Source organism: Strix uralensis, chromosome 10 (genome assembly GCF_047716275.1).
Source record: "Strix uralensis isolate ZFMK-TIS-50842 chromosome 10, bStrUra1, whole genome shotgun sequence".
NCBI lineage: Eukaryota > Metazoa > Chordata > Aves > Strigiformes > Strigidae > Strix > Strix uralensis.
In genome coordinates this window covers 25,325,488-25,345,856 of record NC_133981.1, presented here as the reverse complement: position 1 = coordinate 25,345,856, position 20,369 = coordinate 25,325,488, and positions in this window count along the sequence as shown.

Genomic DNA, 20,369 nt, shown 5'->3' with positions numbered 1-20,369 from the left:
TCTGGAACCAGTGGGGCCCTGGGCAAGGGCCTGCAGCTGGGGAAGGGGAGGTGAGCCCCGCCAGTGGCGGGGACCCAGCGGTGGGAGGGCGACTGGCCAGGCAAAGCCTGCGGCGGGGTGTGTCTGGGCGGCTGTACCGGGGCTGCCTGTGCCGCTGGGCGCGCTGCCTTGTCGCAGGCTCCTACCTGGCAGGTGTCGATGTTGCCCTGCGGGTAGCCAGCGCACAGGTTGTGGGGGTGGACGTCCCCTGCGTACCACCGGCTACTGTTGCAGAGGTTGACGTTGATGAGGTGGACCTTGGCCTCCTGCAGGACATCTGTTGATCCTCCAGCTGTGAGCACAGAAAGGAATTAACACCCAGCAGCTCGTTGCCAGGTCTCCTGCCCTGTCTGGGTGAACCCCTTCCCTGGGGCTTGGCTTTGCATCGTGACAGGCGCTGCACCGGCGTTGCCCTTCTGTCTGGCCTTGGGCCCTGGGCCAGGCCCATCTCTCTATGGGCACACGTCCCTGCAGCCGCACTCTGGCTCTCGCCCCTGCTGTCAGGAAGCCCAGCCCGCCTCCCCCGTGTGCCAAGCTCGCACTCAGGACACGAGCACTTTTGGGAACTCACCTCTCGCCGTCGTGGACCCCCAGCCACTGACGTAGCAGGTTGTCAGCTCTGACACTCGCAGGGAGGCGTCGGGCACGCAGGCGAGCTGTACGTAGTAGCCACACTGCACAGGCTGGTCCAACTCCAGCAGCGCAATATCGTTCTCCTCCGAGATACTACTGTAGCGTTCGTGAACCACCAGCCGTTTAATACTGCGCACTTGAGCCTCCGGGCCCAGATGAGTCAACCAGGTGGCCCCGATCACCACGCGCCACATGGTGATGTGCCTGGAAGGCAGATGGGGAGAGGGCTCGGAGGGAGAGGAGCCACGTGCTGCAGCAGCCCAGCAGTTCCCTGCCCACTGCTTCACACGGGGGAGAGGAAAACAGCGCTCTGGAGGCTGCGGCTGCCCTAGCATGCCTTGGGCTCAAGGCGTGTCGAGCTGGAGGCTGTAGGAAGCCGTGGCAGGAGCCCAGCCCTCTCCTGAGCAGCCTCTCAGCCGGGCTCTGCAGTGCCCAGGCACTGGGTGTACCACAAGGAAAGGGGCCGGGAGTAGCACGTGGTGCTGCGGACGGGGCACCCGCGAGTGCTGGGGGGATATCCCCGTTCCTGGCCCTCCTTACCTGGCCTTGGTGAAGCAGTGGGCTGCTGTGAGGACCCACTGTGGGCTGATGAGGGACCCTCCGCATATGTGCCCCGTGCCTGCTGCCCAGGGAACCTGGATGCTGACGATCCAGGGCCAGGCCCCTGGCTGGGCGTCTGTGCCCCCCACGACGCGCGAGGTGCTGGAGTGAGCAGCCATGGGCCGCAGCCCGCAGGTCCCCCTGTAACCAGAAACTCATCACCATCCTGCTCGATGGCTCGCTGCTGTTCCGGCTGAAGGTCAGCCCTCTGCCCTCCCCAGGGGGCGCTGCATGGACAGCGAGGCCAGGGAGCCCCATGGGGGCGGGCAGGCGTCCGCCCCCGTTTCTGCTTTGGCCCCGCAGGCGAGTTGTGCCAGCAGCCCGGGTGCTGCAAGGAGCCGAGGCTCCCGCGTGGGGCTGGGGAAGCGCTGGTGTGGCCACAGGGGACCAGCGGGCACCCTCCAGGGAACCCCATGAGGTTGCCCAAGCTCCCTCCCAGAGCCTCGGCCCACTTACCCACAGCTGTCCCAGGTGCCGTGCGCAGGCCAGCACAGGGCCAACAGGATGAGGAGGGGGATCAAACGCATCGCTGCCAGTAGCATGTGCCAGCTGCCAGAACCGAGGGCTTGTCACCACCAGTGCAGCAGCCGACAGAGTGCCCGCAGGGCTCGCGTTGCCCACGGTGCCCTTGGCAACGGGGCTGATGTCACAGAGTCGCTGGTTCCGGGGGCTGGGCACGGTGGTCTCTAGGGGCGGGGGGGGCCACAACATGGGGGTTTCCAAGCAGGAGGGGAGGCAGAAGCTGGGATCGGACACCCCCGACAGACCCCGCTGAATGCTCTACTTGCGCGACGGGGTGTGCAGGCCCCGTGGCAGGCAGCAGCGCCCCGCCCCCAGCACCGCCTGCCAACAGTGAGCAGGAAAAATCCCAGTGTGGCACCACAGCCTCTTTGGGGAGTTCACTGCCCCCCTGCTCTCTGCAGCCCTTTGCCAACAGGTCCTTCCCAACAAACGTACACCAGAGAACGTGACTACAATACACCATGCGCCATCCACCATCCCACAGTCCACCATCCACCATGAATCATTCACCATCCCACAATTCACCATCCACCATCCACCATCCCAGAATCCACCAGCCACCATGCACAGAACCACAGAATCACAGCATCATCTAGGTTGGAAAAGACCTTGAAGATCACCTAGTCCAACCATTAACCTAACATTGACAGTTCTCAACTACACCATATCCTTAAGCGCTACGTCAACCCAACTCTTAAACCCCTCCAGGGATGGGGACTGCACCCCTGCCCTGGGCAGCCCATTCCAACGCCCAACAACCCCTGCTGGAAAGAAATACTTCCTAATGGCCAGTCTAAACCTTCCCTGGTGAGCTTGAGGCCATTCCCTCTTGTCCTGGCGCTGGTTCCTTGGTTCAAGAGACTCATCCCCCCCCTCTCTGCACCCTCCTTTCAGGTAGTTGTAGAGGGCGATGAGGTCTCCCCTCAGCCTCCTCTTCTCCAGACTAAACCCCCCCCCAGTTCCCTCAGCTGCTCCTCATAAGACCTGTGCTCCAGACCCTGCACCAGCTCCGTTGCCCTTGTCTGGACACGCTCGAGTCATTCAATGGCCTTTTTGGAGTGAGGGGCCCAAAACTGAACAGAGTAATCGAGGGGTGGCCTCACCAGTGCCGAGCACAGGGGAAAGATCCCTTCCCTTGTCCCTGCTGGCCACGCTATTGCTGATACAAGCCAGGATGCCACTGGCCTTCTTGGCCACCTGGGCACACTGCTGGCTCCTGTTCAGCCGGCTGTCAGTCAACACCCCCAGGTCCCTCTCTGACTGGCAGCTCTCCAGCCACTCCTCCCCAAGACTGTAGCGCTGCTGGGGGTTGTTGTGGCCCAAGTGCAGAGCCCGGCATTTGCCCTTAGTGAAACTCCTCCAGTTGGCCTTAGTCCATCGCTCCAGCCTGTCCAGATCTCTCTGCAGAGCCTCCCTACCCTCGAGCAGATCAACACTCCCACCCAACTTGGTGTCATCTGCAAACTTACTGAGGGTGCACTCGATCCCCTCGTCTAGACCATCAATAAAGATGTTAAACAGGAGTGGCCCCACAACCGAGCCCTGGGGGACACCACTCTTTGGGCCCGGCCGTCCAGCCAGTTTTTACCCAGCGAAGCGTGTGCCCATCCAAGCCGCGAGCAGCCACTTTCGCCAGGAGAATGCTGTGGGAAATGGTGTCAAAGGCCTTACTAATGTCAAGGTAGACAACATCCACAGCCTTTCCCTCATGCAATCAGCAGGTCGCCCTGTCGTAGAAGGAGATCAGATTTGTTAAGCAGGACCTGCCTTTCATAAACCCATAAATCCTCCTCTTTGGAGCCCCTCTCCTCAGCAACTGTACATGAGTTCCCCCCATGAAGAAAGCGAACACTATTTATTTTTTTACTTTTAAAGGAAGGAATGTGAATTATATATATTTTTTTAATTTATATATTTCAGTTTCTTATCATGGGAGACAGACACCCAATTTAAGCCACCTGACACACACACCGCCCCCCACCCCCACCCCCCCCCTTCAAATGCAGAGAGGGGGCAGGTGTACGATCTGTGGCTGGACGTGGCCCACTTGGCCCCGCGCCCCATCGGCCTCCACCAGCCCATCCATACCACGGTCACCGACCGCAGCACTCATGCCTTCCTCACCAGTACTGCTCGCTAAATCCCCCAAATTCAGACTTGCATTTTTAGCGTCCAAACCTCACTTCTCGGGCAGAGCGCAGCGATTTAGGGTCCAAAGCTCCACTGATAGTGTCCAAAGGCTCACTTTTCCTTTCCTAAGCGTTAGCTTTGGCTTCCAAAGCCTCATTTTGATGCTCCAGGGCCTCATTTTGATGGTCCACAGGCTCAACTGTAGTCTGCAGAATCTCCTGTGAAGGAGTTTGCGTGTGCCCCCGTGGGAGGTGCGTTCTACAAGCGCACGTGTGGCTGGGTGCACGCTGTGAGCTTGCAGGTGGGCGCAGGGGTGGGTGCAGACGGGGCGCGTGCGTGCATGCGGGGTGTTTGTGTGGGTGCGTTCGTCGTGCGTGCGTGCTGCAGCATGTGCACGCGCTGCCTGTGCGCGTGTGGTGTGTGTGTGTGCGCGCGTTCTCACTTGGGGGGTGTGTGTGAACACCGTGCTTTGCGCTCCATGTTGCAGACGTGTGTCTTGGAGTACGGGTGTGCGCACGCTGCGGGTGTGCATCACACCTTCTCTTTGTACCCCACGTGTGTCTCTAGGGAGTGTGTGTGTGTGTGTGTGTGTGTGTATGCACGTGCCCCAAAGCTGTCTGCGTGTCACATCGATTTTCCTGTCCTCTTTCTAGCCCCGATGTGCCGGTCTTCTCTGTGCCATGGTGGCTCTGAGCACCCTCGTCTCCGTCCAGGCTCGGGTTCAGCCCTTCTGAGTGACTCTTTCCCTTTGTGCCCGACCTGGCTGCCTGCAGCCTCATTTTGCAGGTGCCAGGCATGGAATCCTTGCCTTGCACAGGAGACTGAATTGGACTGCAGCATGGTTAGCTGTGAAACTTGGCAACTTTAATTCAAGAACTGGAACGCTCAACTGGAGCGTTTGTGTGTGTGGGCAGGACCGAGCAGCCTTTGACAGTGAGGCTGCCTTTGGATCAGCAGGCAGTACCCCAGCAGGAGATGGTCATGTTGCGCTGCAGCTTGAGCTGGGTCCTGCTCATGCTGCTGCTGGAGTCTTTTTCCCCCACAGGACCTGCAGGAGCTCCTGCAGCAGCTTAAAGAATTCCACCAGCTTCTGGCGTGGAAATGGACAGGGCGTAGAGCTGCCGGCTTGCGTTGGTATTGGGCTCGGCCTCTGAAAGGGGGTCGATGTGAAGACTGGCCGTGGCGTTGGAGTAGCCGTTGCTGCTGGGTGCAGCCCCATCTGTACCAGGATCCAGTCATAAAAGTGCTGAGTGGAGGTGTAGACACCAGGCCGTTTTGGTCTTGCGCAGCCTTTCCCCCAGCTGGTCACCCCAACAAGCCAGAAGTGGTCAGCATTGTTATCTTTGCAGACAAGAGGACCACCGCTGTCACCCTGCAGCAGAGGAGAGAGGGAGGGTTCAGGTGGTGTCGGGTGGCGGGTGGCAGCACTAGGGCTGGCTCCTTCTCTCTGCCAGCACCTGCCAGGGCTGTATCCGCTGCACAGAGAGGCTCTGCTCAGGTGGTGGGGCCTGCAGAACCTTGTCAGGGAGAGGGTAGTAAGCCTGTGGGGTAGGGCTGTCTCTCATCTCTGCACAGCGATGCTGGCTGTGTGCAAGAGGGATGTTTTGGGATTGGGATCTGGACCTCAGGGCTGCCAGGAGCGCTGGATGGGCTTTCTGGGCAGAGTCCCGGGCCTCTGGAACCAGTGGGGCCCTGGGCAAGGGCCTGCAGCTGGGGAAGGGGAGGTGAGCCCCGCCAGTGGCGGGGACCCAGCGGTGGGAGGGCGACTGGCCAGGCAAAGCCTGCGGCGGGGTGTGTCTGGGCGGCTGTACCGGGGCTGCCTGTGCCGCTGGGCGCGCTGCCTTGTCGCAGGCTCCTACCTGGCAGGTGTCGATGTTGCCCTGCGGGTAGCCAGCGCACAGGTTGTGGGGGTGGACGTCCCCTGCGTACCACCGGCTACTGTTGCAGAGGTTGACGTTGATGAGGTGGACCTTGGCCTCCTGCAGGACATCTGTTGATCCTCCAGCTGTGAGCACAGAAAGGAATTAACACCCAGCAGCTCGTTGCCAGGTCTCCTGCCCTGTCTGGGTGAACCCCTTCCCTGGGGCTTGGCTTTGCATCGTGACAGGCGCTGCACCGGCGTTGCCCTTCTGTCTGGCCTTGGGCCCTGGGCCAGGCCCATCTCTCTATGGGCACACGTCCCTGCAGCCGCACTCTGGCTCTCGCCCCTGCTGTCAGGAAGCCCAGCCCGCCTCCCCCGTGTGCCAAGCTCGCACTCAGGACACGAGCACTTTTGGGAACTCACCTCTCGCCGTCGTGGACCCCCAGCCACTGACGTAGCAGGTTGTCAGCTCTGACACTCGCAGGGAGGCGTCGGGCACGCAGGCGAGCTGTACGTAGTAGCCACACTGCACAGGCTGGTCCAACTCCAGCAGCGCAATATCGTTCTCCTCCGAGATACTACTGTAGCGTTCGTGAACCACCAGCCGTTTAATACTGCGCACTTGAGCCTCCGGGCCCAGATGAGTCAACCAGGTGGCCCCGATCACCACGCGCCACATGGTGATGTGCCTGGAAGGCAGATGGGGAGAGGGCTCGGAGGGAGAGGAGCCACGTGCTGCAGCAGCCCAGCAGTTCCCTGCCCACTGCTTCACACGGGGGAGAGGAAAACAGCGCTCTGGAGGCTGCGGCTGCCCTAGCATGCCTTGGGCTCAAGGCGTGTCGAGCTGGAGGCTGTAGGAAGCCGTGGCAGGAGCCCAGCCCTCTCCTGAGCAGCCTCTCAGCCGGGCTCTGCAGTGCCCAGGCACTGGGTGTACCACAAGGAAAGGGGCCGGGAGTAGCACGTGGTGCTGCGGACGGGGCACCCGCGAGTGCTGGGGGGATATCCCCGTTCCTGGCCCTCCTTACCTGGCCTTGGTGAAGCAGTGGGCTGCTGTGAGGACCCACTGTGGGCTGATGAGGGACCCTCCGCATATGTGCCCCGTGCCTGCTGCCCAGGGAACCTGGATGCTGACGATCCAGGGCCAGGCCCCTGGCTGGGCGTCTGTGCCCCCCACGACGCGCGAGGTGCTGGAGTGAGCAGCCATGGGCCGCAGCCCGCAGGTCCCCCTGTAACCAGAAACTCATCACCATCCTGCTCGATGGCTCGCTGCTGTTCCGGCTGAAGGTCAGCCCTCTGCCCTCCCCAGGGGGCGCTGCATGGACAGCGAGGCCAGGGAGCCCCATGGGGGCGGGCAGGCGTCCGCCCCCGTTTCTGCTTTGGCCCCGCAGGCGAGTTGTGCCAGCAGCCCGGGTGCTGCAAGGAGCCGAGGCTCCCGCGTGGGGCTGGGGAAGCGCTGGTGTGGCCACAGGGGACCAGCGGGCACCCTCCAGGGAACCCCATGAGGTTGCCCAAGCTCCCTCCCAGAGCCTCGGCCCACTTACCCACAGCTGTCCCAGGCGCCGTGCGCAGGCCAGCACAGGGCCAGCAGGATGAGGAGGGGGATCAAACGCATCGCTGCCAGTAGCATGTGCCAGCTGCCAGAACCGAGGGCTTGTCACCACCAGTGCAGCAGCCGACAGAGTGCCCGCAGGGCTCGCGTTGCCCACGGTGCCCTTGGCAACAGGGCTGATGTCACAGAGTCGCTGGTTCCGGGGGCTGGGCACGGTGGTCTCTAGGGGCGGGGGGGGCCACAACATGGGGGTTTCCAAGCAGGAGGGGAGGCAGAAGCTGGGATCGGACACCCCCGACAGACCCCGCTGAATACTCTACTTGCGCGACGGGGTGTGCAGGCCCCGTGGCAGGCAGCAGCGCCCCGCCCCCAGCACCGCCTGCCAACAGTGAGCAGGAAAAATCCCAGTGTGGCACCACAGCCTCTTTGGGGAGTTCACTGCCCCCCTGCTCTCTGCAGCCCTTTGCCAACAGGTCCTTCCCAACAAACGTACACCAGAGAACGTGACTACAATACACCATGCACCATCCACCATCCCACAGTCCACCATCCACCATGAATCATTCACCATCCCACAATTCACCATCCACCATCCACCATCCCAGAATCCACCAGCCACCATGCACAGAACCACAGAATCACAGCATCATCTAGGTTGGAAAAGACCTTGAAGATCACCTAGTCCAACCATTAACCTAACATTGACAGTTCTCAACTACACCATATCCTTAAGCGCTACGTCAACCCAACTCTTAAACCCCTCCAGGGATGGGGACTGCACCCCTGCCCTGGGCAGCCCATTCCAACGCCCAACAACCCCTGCTGGAAAGAAATACTTCCTAATGGCCAGTCTAAACCTTCCCTGGTGAGCTTGAGGCCATTCCCTCTTGTCCTGGCGCTGGTTCCTTGGTTCAAGAGACTCATCCCCCCCCTCTCTGCACCCTCCTTTCAGGTAGTTGTAGAGGGCGATGAGGTCTCCCCTCAGCCTCCTCTTCTCCAGACTAAACCCCCCCCCAGTTCCCTCAGCTGCTCCTCATAAGACCTGTGCTCCAGACCCTGCACCAGCTCCGTTGCCCTTGTCTGGACACGCTCGAGTCATTCAATGGCCTTTTTGGAGTGAGGGGCCCAAAACTGAACAGAGTAATCGAGGGGTGGCCTCACCAGTGCCGAGCACAGGGGAAAGATCCCTTCCCTTGTCCCTGCTGGCCACGCTATTGCTGATACAAGCCAGGATGCCACTGGCCTTCTTGGCCACCTGGGCACACTGCTGGCTCCTGTTCAGCCGGCTGTCAGTCAACACCCCCAGGTCCCTCTCTGACTGGCAGCTCTCCAGCCACTCCTCCCCAAGACTGTAGCGCTGCTGGGGGTTGTTGTGGCCCAAGTGCAGAGCCCGGCATTTGCCCTTAGTGAAACTCCTCCAGTTGGCCTTAGTCCATCGCTCCAGCCTGTCCAGATCTCTCTGCAGAGCCTCCCTACCCTCGAGCAGATCAACACTCCCACCCAACTTGGTGTCATCTGCAAACTTACTGAGGGTGCACTCGATCCCCTCGTCTAGACCATCAATAAAGATGTTAAACAGGAGTGGCCCCACAACCGAGCCCTGGGGGACACCACTCTTTGGGCCCGGCCGTCCAGCCAGTTTTTACCCAGCGAAGCGTGTGCCCATCCAAGCCGCGAGCAGCCACTTTCGCCAGGAGAATGCTGTGGGAAATGGTGTCAAAGGCCTTACTAATGTCAAGGTAGACAACATCCACAGCCTTTCCCTCATGCAATCAGCAGGTCGCCCTGTCGTAGAAGGAGATCAGATTTGTTAAGCAGGACCTGCCTTTCATAAACCCATAAATCCTCCTCTTTGGAGCCCCTCTCCTCAGCAACTGTACATGAGTTCCCCCCATGAAGAAAGCGAACGCTATTTATTTTTTTACTTTTAAAGGAAGGAATGTGAATTATATATATTTTTTTAATTTATATATTTCAGTTTCTTATCATGGGAGACAGACACCCAATTTAAGCCACCTGACACACACACCGCCCCCCACCCCCACCCCCCCCCTTCAAATGCAGAGAGGGGGCAGGTGTACGATCTGTGGCTGGACGTGGCCCACTTGGCCCCGCGCCCCATCGGCCTCCACCAGCCCATCCATACCACGGTCACCGACCGCAGCACTCATGCCTTCCTCACCAGTACTGCTCGCTAAATCCCCCAAATTCAGACTTGCATTTTTAGCGTCCAAACCTCACTTCTCGGGCAGAGCGCAGCGATTTAGGGTCCAAAGCTCCACTGATAGTGTCCAAAGGCTCACTTTTCCTTTCCTAAGCGTTAGCTTTGGCTTCCAAAGCCTCATTTTGATGCTCCAGGGCCTCATTTTGATGGTCCACAGGCTCAACTGTAGTCTGCAGAATCTCCTGTGAAGGAGTTTGCGTGTGCCCCCGTGGGAGGTGCGTTCTACAAGCGCACGTGTGGCTGGGTGCACGCTGTGAGCTTGCAGGTGGGCGCAGGGGTGGGTGCAGACGGGGCGCGTGCGTGCATGCGGGGTGTTTGTGTGGGTGCGTTCGTCGTGCGTGCGTGCTGCAGCATGTGCACGCACTGCCTGTGCGCGTGTGGTGTGTGTGTGTGCGCGCGTTCTCACTTGGGGGGTGTGTGTGAACACCGTGCTTTGCGCTCCATGTTGCAGACGTGTGTCTTGGAGTACGGGTGTGCGCACGCTGCGGGTGTGCATCACACCTTCTCTTTGTACCCCACGTGTGTCTCTAGGGAGTGTGTGTGTGTGTGTGTGTGTGTGTATGCACGTGCCCCAAAGCTGTCTGCGTGTCACATCGATTTTCCTGTCCTCTTTCTAGCCCCGATGTGCCGGTCTTCTCTGTGCCATGGTGGCTCTGAGCACCCTCGTCTCCGTCCAGGCTCGGGTTCAGCCCTTCTGAGTGACTCTTTCCCTTTGTGCCTGACCTGGCTGCCTGCAGCCTCATTTTGCAGGTGCCAGGCATGGAATCCTTGCCTTGCACAGGAGACTGAATTGGACTGCAGCATGGTTAGCTGTGAAACTTGGCAACTTTAATTCAAGAACTGGAACGCTCAACTGGAGCGTTTGTGTGTGTGGGCAGGACCGAGCAGCCTTTGACAGTGAGGCTGCCTTTGGATCAGCAGGCAGTGCCCCAGCAGGAGATGGTCATGTTGCGCTGCAGCTTGAGCTGGGTCCTGCTCATGCTGCTGCTGGAGTCTTTTTCCCCCACAGGACCTGCAGGAGCTCCTGCAGCAGCTTAAAGAATTCCACCAGCTTCTGGCGTGGAAATGGACAGGGCGTAGAGCTGCCGGCTTGCGTTGGTATTGGGCTCGGCCTCTGAAAGGGGGTCGATGTGAAGACTGGCCGTGGCGTTGGAGTAGCCGTTGCTGCTGGGTGCAGCCCCATCTGTACCAGGATCCAGTCATAAAAGTGCTGAGTGGAGGTGTAGACACCAGGCCGTTTTGGTCTTGCGCAGCCTTTCCCCCAGCTGGTCACCCCAACAAGCCAGAAGTGGTCAGCATTGTTATCTTTGCAGACAAGAGGACCACCGCTGTCACCCTGCAGCAGAGGAGAGAGGGAGGGTTCAGGTGGTGTCGGGTGGCGGGTGGCAGCACTAGGGCTGGCTCCTTCTCTCTGCCAGCACCTGCCAGGGCTGTATCCGCTGCACAGAGAGGCTCTGCTCAGGTGGTGGGGCCTGCAGAACCTTGTCAGGGAGAGGGTAGTAAGCCTGTGGGGTAGGGCTGTCTCTCATCTCTGCACAGCGATGCTGGCTGTGTGCAAGAGGGATGTTTTGGGATTGGGATCTGGACCTCGGGGCTGCCAGGAGCGCTGGATGGGCTTTCTGGGCAGAGTCCCGGGCCTCTGGAACCAGTGGGGCCCTGGGCAAGGGCCTGCAGCTGGGGAAGGGGAGGTGAGCCCCGCCAGTGGCGGGGACCCAGCGGTGGGAGGGCGACTGGCCAGGCAAAGCCTGCGGCGGGGTGTGTCTGGGCGGCTGTACCGGGGCTGCCTGTGCCGCTGGGCGCGCTGCCTTGTCGCAGGCTCCTACCTGGCAGGTGTCGATGTTGCCCTGCGGGTAGCCAGCGCACAGGTTGTGGGGGTGGACGTCCCCTGCGTACCACCGGCTACTGTTGCAGAGGTTGACGTTGATGAGGTGGACCTTGGCCTCCTGCAGGACATCTGTTGATCCTCCAGCTGTGAGCACAGAAAGGAATTAACACCCAGCAGCTCGTTGCCAGGTCTCCTGCCCTGTCTGGGTGAACCCCTTCCCTGGGGCTTGGCTTTGCATCGTGACAGGCGCTGCACCGGCGTTGCCCTTCTGTCTGGCCTTGGGCCCTGGGCCAGGCCCATCTCTCTATGGGCACACGTCCCTGCAGCCGCACTCTGGCTCTCGCCCCTGCTGTCAGGAAGCCCAGCCCGCCTCCCCCGTGTGCCAAGCTCGCACTCAGGACACGAGCACTTTTGGGAACTCACCTCTCGCCGTCGTGGACCCCCAGCCACTGACGTAGCAGGTTGTCAGCTCTGACACTCGCAGGGAGGCGTCGGGCACGCAGGCGAGCTGTACGTAGTAGCCACACTGCACAGGCTGGTCCAACTCCAGCAGCGCAATATCGTTCTCCTCCGAGATACTACTGTAGCGTTCGTGAACCACCAGCCGTTTAATACTGCGCACTTGAGCCTCCGGGCCCAGATGAGTCAACCAGGTGGCCCCGATCACCACGCGCCACATGGTGATGTGCCTGGAAGGCAGATGGGGAGAGGGCTCGGAGGGAGAGGAGCCACGTGCTGCAGCAGCCCAGCAGTTCCCTGCCCACTGCTTCACACGGGGGAGAGGAAAACAGCGCTCTGGAGGCTGCGGCTGCCCTAGCATGCCTTGGGCTCAAGGCGTGTCGAGCTGGAGGCTGTAGGAAGCCGTGGCAGGAGCCCAGCCCTCTCCTGAGCAGCCTCTCAGCCGGGCTCTGCAGTGCCCAGGCACTGGGTGTACCACAAGGAAAGGGGCCGGGAGTAGCACGTGGTGCTGCGGACGGGGCACCCGCGAGTGCTGGGGGGATATCCCCGTTCCTGGCCCTCCTTACCTGGCCTTGGTGAAGCAGTGGGCTGCTGTGAGGACCCACTGTGGGCTGATGAGGGACCCTCCGCATATGTGCCCCGTGCCTGCTGCCCAGGGAACCTGGATGCTGACGATCCAGGGCCAGGCCCCTGGCTGGGCGTCTGTGCCCCCCACGACGCGCGAGGTGCTGGAGTGAGCAGCCATGGGCCGCAGCCCGCAGGTCCCCCTGTAACCAGAAACTCATCACCATCCTGCTCGATGGCTCGCTGCTGTTCCGGCTGAAGGTCAGCCCTCTGCCCTCCCCAGGGGGCGCTGCATGGACAGCGAGGCCAGGGAGCCCCATGGGGGCGGGCAGGCGTCCGCCCCCGTTTCTGCTTTGGCCCCGCAGGCGAGTTGTGCCAGCAGCCCGGGTGCTGCAAGGAGCCGAGGCTCCCGCGTGGGGCTGGGGAAGCGCTGGTGTGGCCACAGGGGACCAGCGGGCACCCTCCAGGGAACCCCATGAGGTTGCCCAAGCTCCCTCCCAGAGCCTCGGCCCACTTACCCACAGCTGTCCCAGGCGCCGTGCGCAGGCCAGCACAGGGCCAGCAGGATGAGGAGGGGGATCAAACGCATCGCTGCCAGTAGCATGTGCCAGCTGCCAGAACCGAGGGCTTGTCACCACCAGTGCAGCAGCCGACAGAGTGCCCGCAGGGCTCGCGTTGCCCACGGTGCCCTTGGCAACGGGGCTGATGTCACAGAGTCGCTGGTTCCGGGGGCTGGGCACGGTGGTCTCTAGGGGCGGGGGGGGCCACAACATGGGGGTTTCCAAGCAGGAGGGGAGGCAGAAGCTGGGATCGGACACCCCCGACAGACCCCGCTGAATGCTCTACTTGCGCGACGGGGTGTGCAGGCCCCGTGGCAGGCAGCAGCGCCCCGCCCCCAGCACCGCCTGCCAACAGTGAGCAGGAAAAATCCCAGTGTGGCACCACAGCCTCTTTGGGGAGTTCACTGCCCCCCTGCTCTCTGCAGCCCTTTGCCAACAGGTCCTTCCCAACAAACGTACACCAGAGAACGTGACTACAATACACCATGCGCCATCCACCATCCCACAGTCCACCATCCACCATGAATCATTCACCATCCCACAATTCACCATCCACCATCCCAGAATCCACCAGCCACCATGCACAGAACCACAGAATCACAGCATCATCTAGGTTGGAAAAGACCTTGAAGATCACCTAGTCCAACCATTAACCTAACATTGACAGTTCTCAACTACACCATATCCTTAAGCGCTACGTCAACCCAACTCTTAAACCCCTCCAGGGATGGGGACTGCACCCCTGCCCTGGGCAGCCCATTCCAACGCCCAACAACCCCTGCTGGAAAGAAATACTTCCTAATGGCCAGTCTAAACCTTCCCTGGTGAGCTTGAGGCCATTCCCTCTTGTCCTGGCGCTTGTTCCTTGGTTCAAGAGACTCATCCCCCCCCTCTCTGCACCCTCCTTTCAGGTAGTTGTAGAGGGCGATGAGGTCTCCCCTCAGCCTCCTCTTCTCCAGACTAAACCCCCCCCCAGTTCCCTCAGCTGCTCCTCATAAGACCTGTGCTCCAGACCCTGCACCAGCTCCGTTGCCCTTGTCTGGACACGCTCGAGTCATTCAATGGCCTTTTTGGAGTGAGGGGCCCAAAACTGAACAGAGTAATCGAGGGGTGGCCTCACCAGTGCCGAGCACAGGGGAAAGATCCCTTCCCTTGTCCCTGCTGGCCACGCTATTGCTGATACAAGCCAGGATGCCACTGGCCTTCTTGGCCACCTGGGCACACTGCTGGCTCCTGTTCAGCCGGCTGTCAGTCAACACCCCCAGGTCCCTCTCTGACTGGCAGCTCTCCAGCCACTCCTCCCCAAGACTGTAGCGCTGCTGGGGGTTGTTGTGGCCCAAGTGCAGAGCCCGGCATTTGCCCTTAGTGAAACTCCTCCAGTTGGCCTTAGTCCATCGCTCCAGCCTGTCCAGATCTCTCTGCAGAGCCTCCCTACCCTCGAGCAGATCAACACTCCCACCCAACTTGGTGTCATCTGCAAACTTACTGAGGGTGCACTCGATCCCCTCGTCTAGACCATCAATAAAGATGTTAAACAGGAGTGGCCCCACAACCGAGCCCTGGGGGACACCACTCTTTGGGCCCGGCCGTCCAGCCAGTTTTTACCCAGCGAAGCGTGTGCCCATCCAAGCCGCGAGCAGCCACTTTCGCCAGGAGAATGCTGTGGGAAATGGTGTCAAAGGCCTTACTAATGTCAAGGTAGACAACATCCACAGCCTTTCCCTCATGCAATCAGCAGGTCGCCCTGTCGTAGAAGGAGATCAGATTTGTTAAGCAGGACCTGCCTTTCATAAACCCATAAATCCTCCTCTTTGGAGCCCCTCTCCTCAGCAACTGTACATGAGTTCCCCCCATGAAGAAAGCGAACGCTATTTATTTTTTTACTTTTAAAGGAAGGAATGTGAATTATATATATTTTTTTAATTTATATATTTCAGTTTCTTATCATGGGAGACAGACACCCAATTTAAGCCACCTGACACACACACCGCCCCCCACCCCCACCCCCCCCCTTCAAATGCAGAGAGGGGGCAGGTGTACGATCTGTGGCTGGACGTGGCCCACTTGGCCCCGCGCCCCATCGGCCTCCACCAGCCCATCCATACCACGGTCACCGACCGCAGCACTCATGCCTTCCTCACCAGTACTGCTCGCTAAATCCCCCAAATTCAGACTTGCATTTTTAGCGTCCAAACCTCACTTCTCGGGCAGAGCGCAGCGATTTAGGGTCCAAAGCTCCACTGATAGTGTCCAAAGGCTCACTTTTCCTTTCCTAAGCGTTAGCTTTGGCTTCCAAAGCCTCATTTTGATGCTCCAGGGCCTCATTTTGATGGTCCACAGGCTCAACTGTAGTCTGCAGAATCTCCTGTGAAGGAGTTTGCGTGTGCCCCCGTGGGAGGTGCGTTCTACAAGCGCACGTGTGGCTGGGTGCACGCTGTGAGCTTGCAGGTGGGCGCAGGGGTGGGTGCAGACGGGGCGCGTGCGTGCATGCGGGGTGTTTGTGTGGGTGCGTTCGTCGTGCGTGCGTGCTGCAGCATGTGCACGCGCTGCCTGTGCGCGTGTGGTGTGTGTGTGTGCGCGCGTTCTCACTTGGGGGGTGTGTGTGAACACCGTGCTTTGCGCTCCATGTTGCAGACGTGTGTCTTGGAGTACGGGTGTGCGCACGCTGCGGGTGTGCATCACACCTTCTCTTTGTACCCCACGTGTGTCTCTAGGGAGTGTGTGTGTGTGTGTGTGTGTGTGTATGCACGTGCCCCAAAGCTGTCTGCGTGTCACATCGATTTTCCTGTCCTCTTTCTAGCCCCGATGTGCCGGTCTTCTCTGTGCCATGGTGGCTCTGAGCACCCTCGTCTCCGTCCAGGCTCGGGTTCAGCCCTTCTGAGTGACTCTTTCCCTTTGTGCCCGACCTGGCTGCCTGCAGCCTCATTTTGCAGGTGCCAGGCATGGAATCCTTGCCTTGCACAGGAGACTGAATTGGACTGCAGCATGGTTAGCTGTGAAACTTGGCAACTTTAATTCAAGAACTGGAACGCTCAACTGGAGCGTTTGTGTGTGTGGGCAGGACCGAGCAGCCTTTGACAGTGAGGCTGCCTTTGGATCAGCAGGCAGTGCCCCAGCAGGAGATGGTCATGTTGCGCTGCAGCTTGAGCTGGGTCCTGCTCATGCTGCTGCTGGAGTCTTTTTCCCCCACAGGACCTGCAGGAGCTCCTGCAGCAGCTTAAAGAATTCCACCAGCTTCTGGCGTGGAAATGGACAGGGCGTAGAGCTGCCGGCTTGCGTTGGTATTGGGCTCGGCCTCTGAAAGGGGGTCGATGTGAAGACTGGCCGTGGCGTTGGAGTAGCCGTTGCTGCTGGGTGCAGCCCCATCTGTACCAGGATCCAGTCATAAAAGTGCTGAGTGGAGGTGTAGACACCAGGCCGTTTTGGTCTTGCGCAGCCTTTCCCCCAGCTGGTCACCCCAACAAGCCAGAAGTGGTCAGCATTGTTATCTTTGCAGACAAGAGGACCACCGCTGTCACCCTGCAGCAGAGGAGAGAGGGAGGGTTCAGGTGGTGTCGGGTGGCGGGTGGCAGCACTAGGGCTGGCTCCTTCTCTCTGCCAGCACCTGCCAGGGCTGTATCCGCTGCACAGAGAGGCTCTGCTCAGGTGGTGGGGCCTGCAGAACCTTGTCAGGGAGAGGGTAGTAAGCCTGTGGGGTAGGGCTGTCTCTCATCTCTGCACAGCGATGCTGGCTGTGTGCAAGAGGGATGTTTTGGGATTGGGATCTGGACCTCGGGGCTGCCAGGAGCGCTGGATGGGCTTTCTGGGCAGAGTCCCGGGCCTCTGGAACCAGTGGGGCCCTGGGCAAGGGCCTGCAGCTGGGGAAGGGGAGGTGAGCCCCGCCAGTGGCGGGGACCCAGCGGTGGGAGGGCGACTGGCCAGGCAAAGCCTGCGGCGGGGTGTGTCTGGGCGGCTGTACCGGGGCTGCCTGTGCCGCTGGGCGCGCTGCCTTGTCGCAGGCTCCTACCTGGCAGGTGTCGATGTTGCCCTGCGGGTAGCCAGCGCACAGGTTGTGGGGGTGGACGTCCCCTGCGTACCACCGGCTACTGTTGCAGAGGTTGACGTTGATGAGGTGGACCTTGGCCTCCTGCAGGACATCTGTTGATCCTCCAGCTGTGAGCACAGAAAGGAATTAACACCCAGCAGCTCGTTGCCAGGTCTCCTGCCCTGTCTGGGTGAACCCCTTCCCTGGGGCTTGGCTTTGCATCGTGACAGGCGCTGCACCGGCGTTGCCCTTCTGTCTGGCCTTGGGCCCTGGGCCAGGCCCATCTCTCTATGGGCACACGTCCCTGCAGCCGCACTCTGGCTCTCGCCCCTGCTGTCAGGAAGCCCAGCCCGCCTCCCCCGTGTGCCAAGCTCGCACTCAGGACACGAGCACTTTTGGGAACTCACCTCTCGCCGTCGTGGACCCCCAGCCACTGACGTAGCAGGTTGTCAGCTCTGACACTCGCAGGGAGGCGTCGGGCACGCAGGCGAGCTGTACGTAGTAGCCACACTGCACAGGCTGGTCCAACTCCAGCAGCGCAATATCGTTCTCCTCCGAGATACTACTGTAGCGTTCGTGAACCACCAGCCGTTTAATACTGCGCACTTGAGCCTCCGGGCCCAGATGAGTCAACCAGGTGGCCCCGATCACCACGCGCCACATGGTGATGTGCCTGGAAGGCAGATGGGGAGAGGGCTCGGAGGGAGAGGAGCCACGTGCTGCAGCAGCCCAGCAGTTCCCTGCCCACTGCTTCACACGGGGGAGAGGAAAACAGCGCTCTGGAGGCTGCGGCTGCCCTAGCATGCCTTGGGCTCAAGGCGTGTCGAGCTGGAGGCTGTAGGAAGCCGTGGCAGGAGCCCAGCCCTCTCCTGAGCAGCCTCTCAGCCGGGCTCTGCAGTGCCCAGGCACTGGGTGTACCACAAGGAAAGGGGCCGGGAGTAGCACGTGGTGCTGCGGACGGGGCACCCGCGAGTGCTGGGGGGATATCCCCGTTCCTGGCCCTCCTTACCTGGCCTTGGTGAAGCAGTGGGCTGCTGTGAGGACCCACTGTGGGCTGATGAGGGACCCTCCGCATATGTGCCCCGTGCCTGCTGCCCAGGGAACCTGGATGCTGACGATCCAGGGCCAGGCCCCTGGCTGGGCGTCTGTGCCCCCCACGACGCGCGAGGTGCTGGAGTGAGCAGCCATGGGCCGCAGCCCGCAGGTCCCCCTGTAACCAGAAACTCATCACCATCCTGCTCGATGGCTCGCTGCTGTTCCGGCTGAAGGTCAGCCCTCTGCCCTCCCCAGGGGGCGCTGCATGGACAGCGAGGCCAGGGAGCCCCATGGGGGCGGGCAGGCGTCCGCCCCCGTTTCTGCTTTGGCCCCGCAGGCGAGTTGTGCCAGCAGCCCGGGTGCTGCAAGGAGCCGAGGCTCCCGCGTGGGGCTGGGGAAGCGCTGGTGTGGCCACAGGGGACCAGCGGGCACCCTCCAGGGAACCCCATGAGGTTGCCCAAGCTCCCTCCCAGAGCCTCGGCCCACTTACCCACAGCTGTCCCAGGCGCCGTGCGCAGGCCAGCACAGGGCCAGCAGGATGAGGAGGGGGATCAAACGCATCGCTGCCAGTAGCATGTGCCAGCTGCCAGAACCGAGGGCTTGTCACCACCAGTGCAGCAGCCGACAGAGTGCCCGCAGGGCTCGCGTTGCCCACGGTGCCCTTGGCAACGGGGCTGATGTCACAGAGTCGCTGGTTCCGGGGGCTGGGCACGGTGGTCTCTAGGGGCGGGGGGGGCCACAACATGGGGGTTTCCAAGCAGGAGGGGAGGCAGAAGCTGGGATCGGACACCCCCGACAGACCCCGCTGAATGCTCTACTTGCGCGACGGGGTGTGCAGGCCCCGTGGCAGGCAGCAGCGCCCCGCCCCCAGCACCGCCTGCCAACAGTGAGCAGGAAAAATCCCAGTGTGGCACCACAGCCTCTTTGGGGAGTTCACTGCCCCCCTGCTCTCTGCAGCCCTTTGCCAACAGGTCCTTCCCAACAAACGTACACCAGAGAACACACCATGCGCCATCCACCATCCCACAGTCCACCATCCACCATGAATCATTCACCATCCCACAATTCACCATCCACCATCCACCATCCCAGAATCCACCAGCCACCATGCACAGAACCACAGAATCACAGCATCATCTAGGTTGGAAAAGACCTTGAAGATCACCTAGTCCAACCATTAACCTAACATTGACAGTTCTCAACTACACCATATCCTTAAGCGCTACGTCAACCCAACTCTTAAACCCCTCCAGGGATGGGGACTGCACCCCTGCCCTGGGCAGCCCATTCCAACGCCCAACAACCCCTGCTGGAAAGAAATACTTCCTAATGGCCAGTCTAAACCTTCCCTGGTGAGCTTGAGGCCATTCCCTCTTGTCCTGGCGCTGGTTCCTTGGTTCAAGAGACTCATCCCCCCCCTCTCTGCACCCTCCTTTCAGGTAGTTGTAGAGGGCGATGAGGTCTCCCCTCAGCCTCCTCTTCTCCAGACTAAACCCCCCCCCAGTTCCCTCAGCTGCTCCTCATAAGACCTGTGCTCCAGACCCTGCACCAGCTCCGTTGCCCTTGTCTGGACACGCTCGAGTCATTCAATGGCCTTTTTGGAGTGAGGGGCCCAAAACTGAACAGAGTAATCGAGGGGTGGCCTCACCAGTGCCGAGCACAGGGGAAAGATCCCTTCCCTTGTCCCTGCTGGCCACGCTATTGCTGATACAAGCCAGGATGCCACTGGCCTTCTTGGCCACCTGGGCACACTGCTGGCTCCTGTTCAGCCGGCTGTCAGTCAACACCCCCAGGTCCCTCTCTGACTGGCAGCTCTCCAGCCACTCCTCCCCAAGACTGTAGCGCTGCTGGGGGTTGTTGTGGCCCAAGTGCAGAGCCCGGCATTTGCCCTTAGTGAAACTCCTCCAGTTGGCCTTAGTCCATCGCTCCAGCCTGTCCAGATCTCTCTGCAGAGCCTCCCTACCCTCGAGCAGATCAACACTCCCACCCAACTTGGTGTCATCTGCAAACTTACTGAGGGTGCACTCGATCCCCTCGTCTAGACCATCAATAAAGATGTTAAACAGGAGTGGCCCCACAACCGAGCCCTGGGGGACACCACTCTTTGGGCCCGGCCGTCCAGCCAGTTTTTACCCAGCGAAGCGTGTGCCCATCCAAGCCGCGAGCAGCCACTTTCGCCAGGAGAATGCTGTGGGAAATGGTGTCAAAGGCCTTACTAATGTCAAGGTAGACAACATCCACAGCCTTTCCCTCATGCAATCAGCAGGTCGCCCTGTCGTAGAAGGAGATCAGATTTGTTAAGCAGGACCTGCCTTTCATAAACCCATAAATCCTCCTCTTTGGA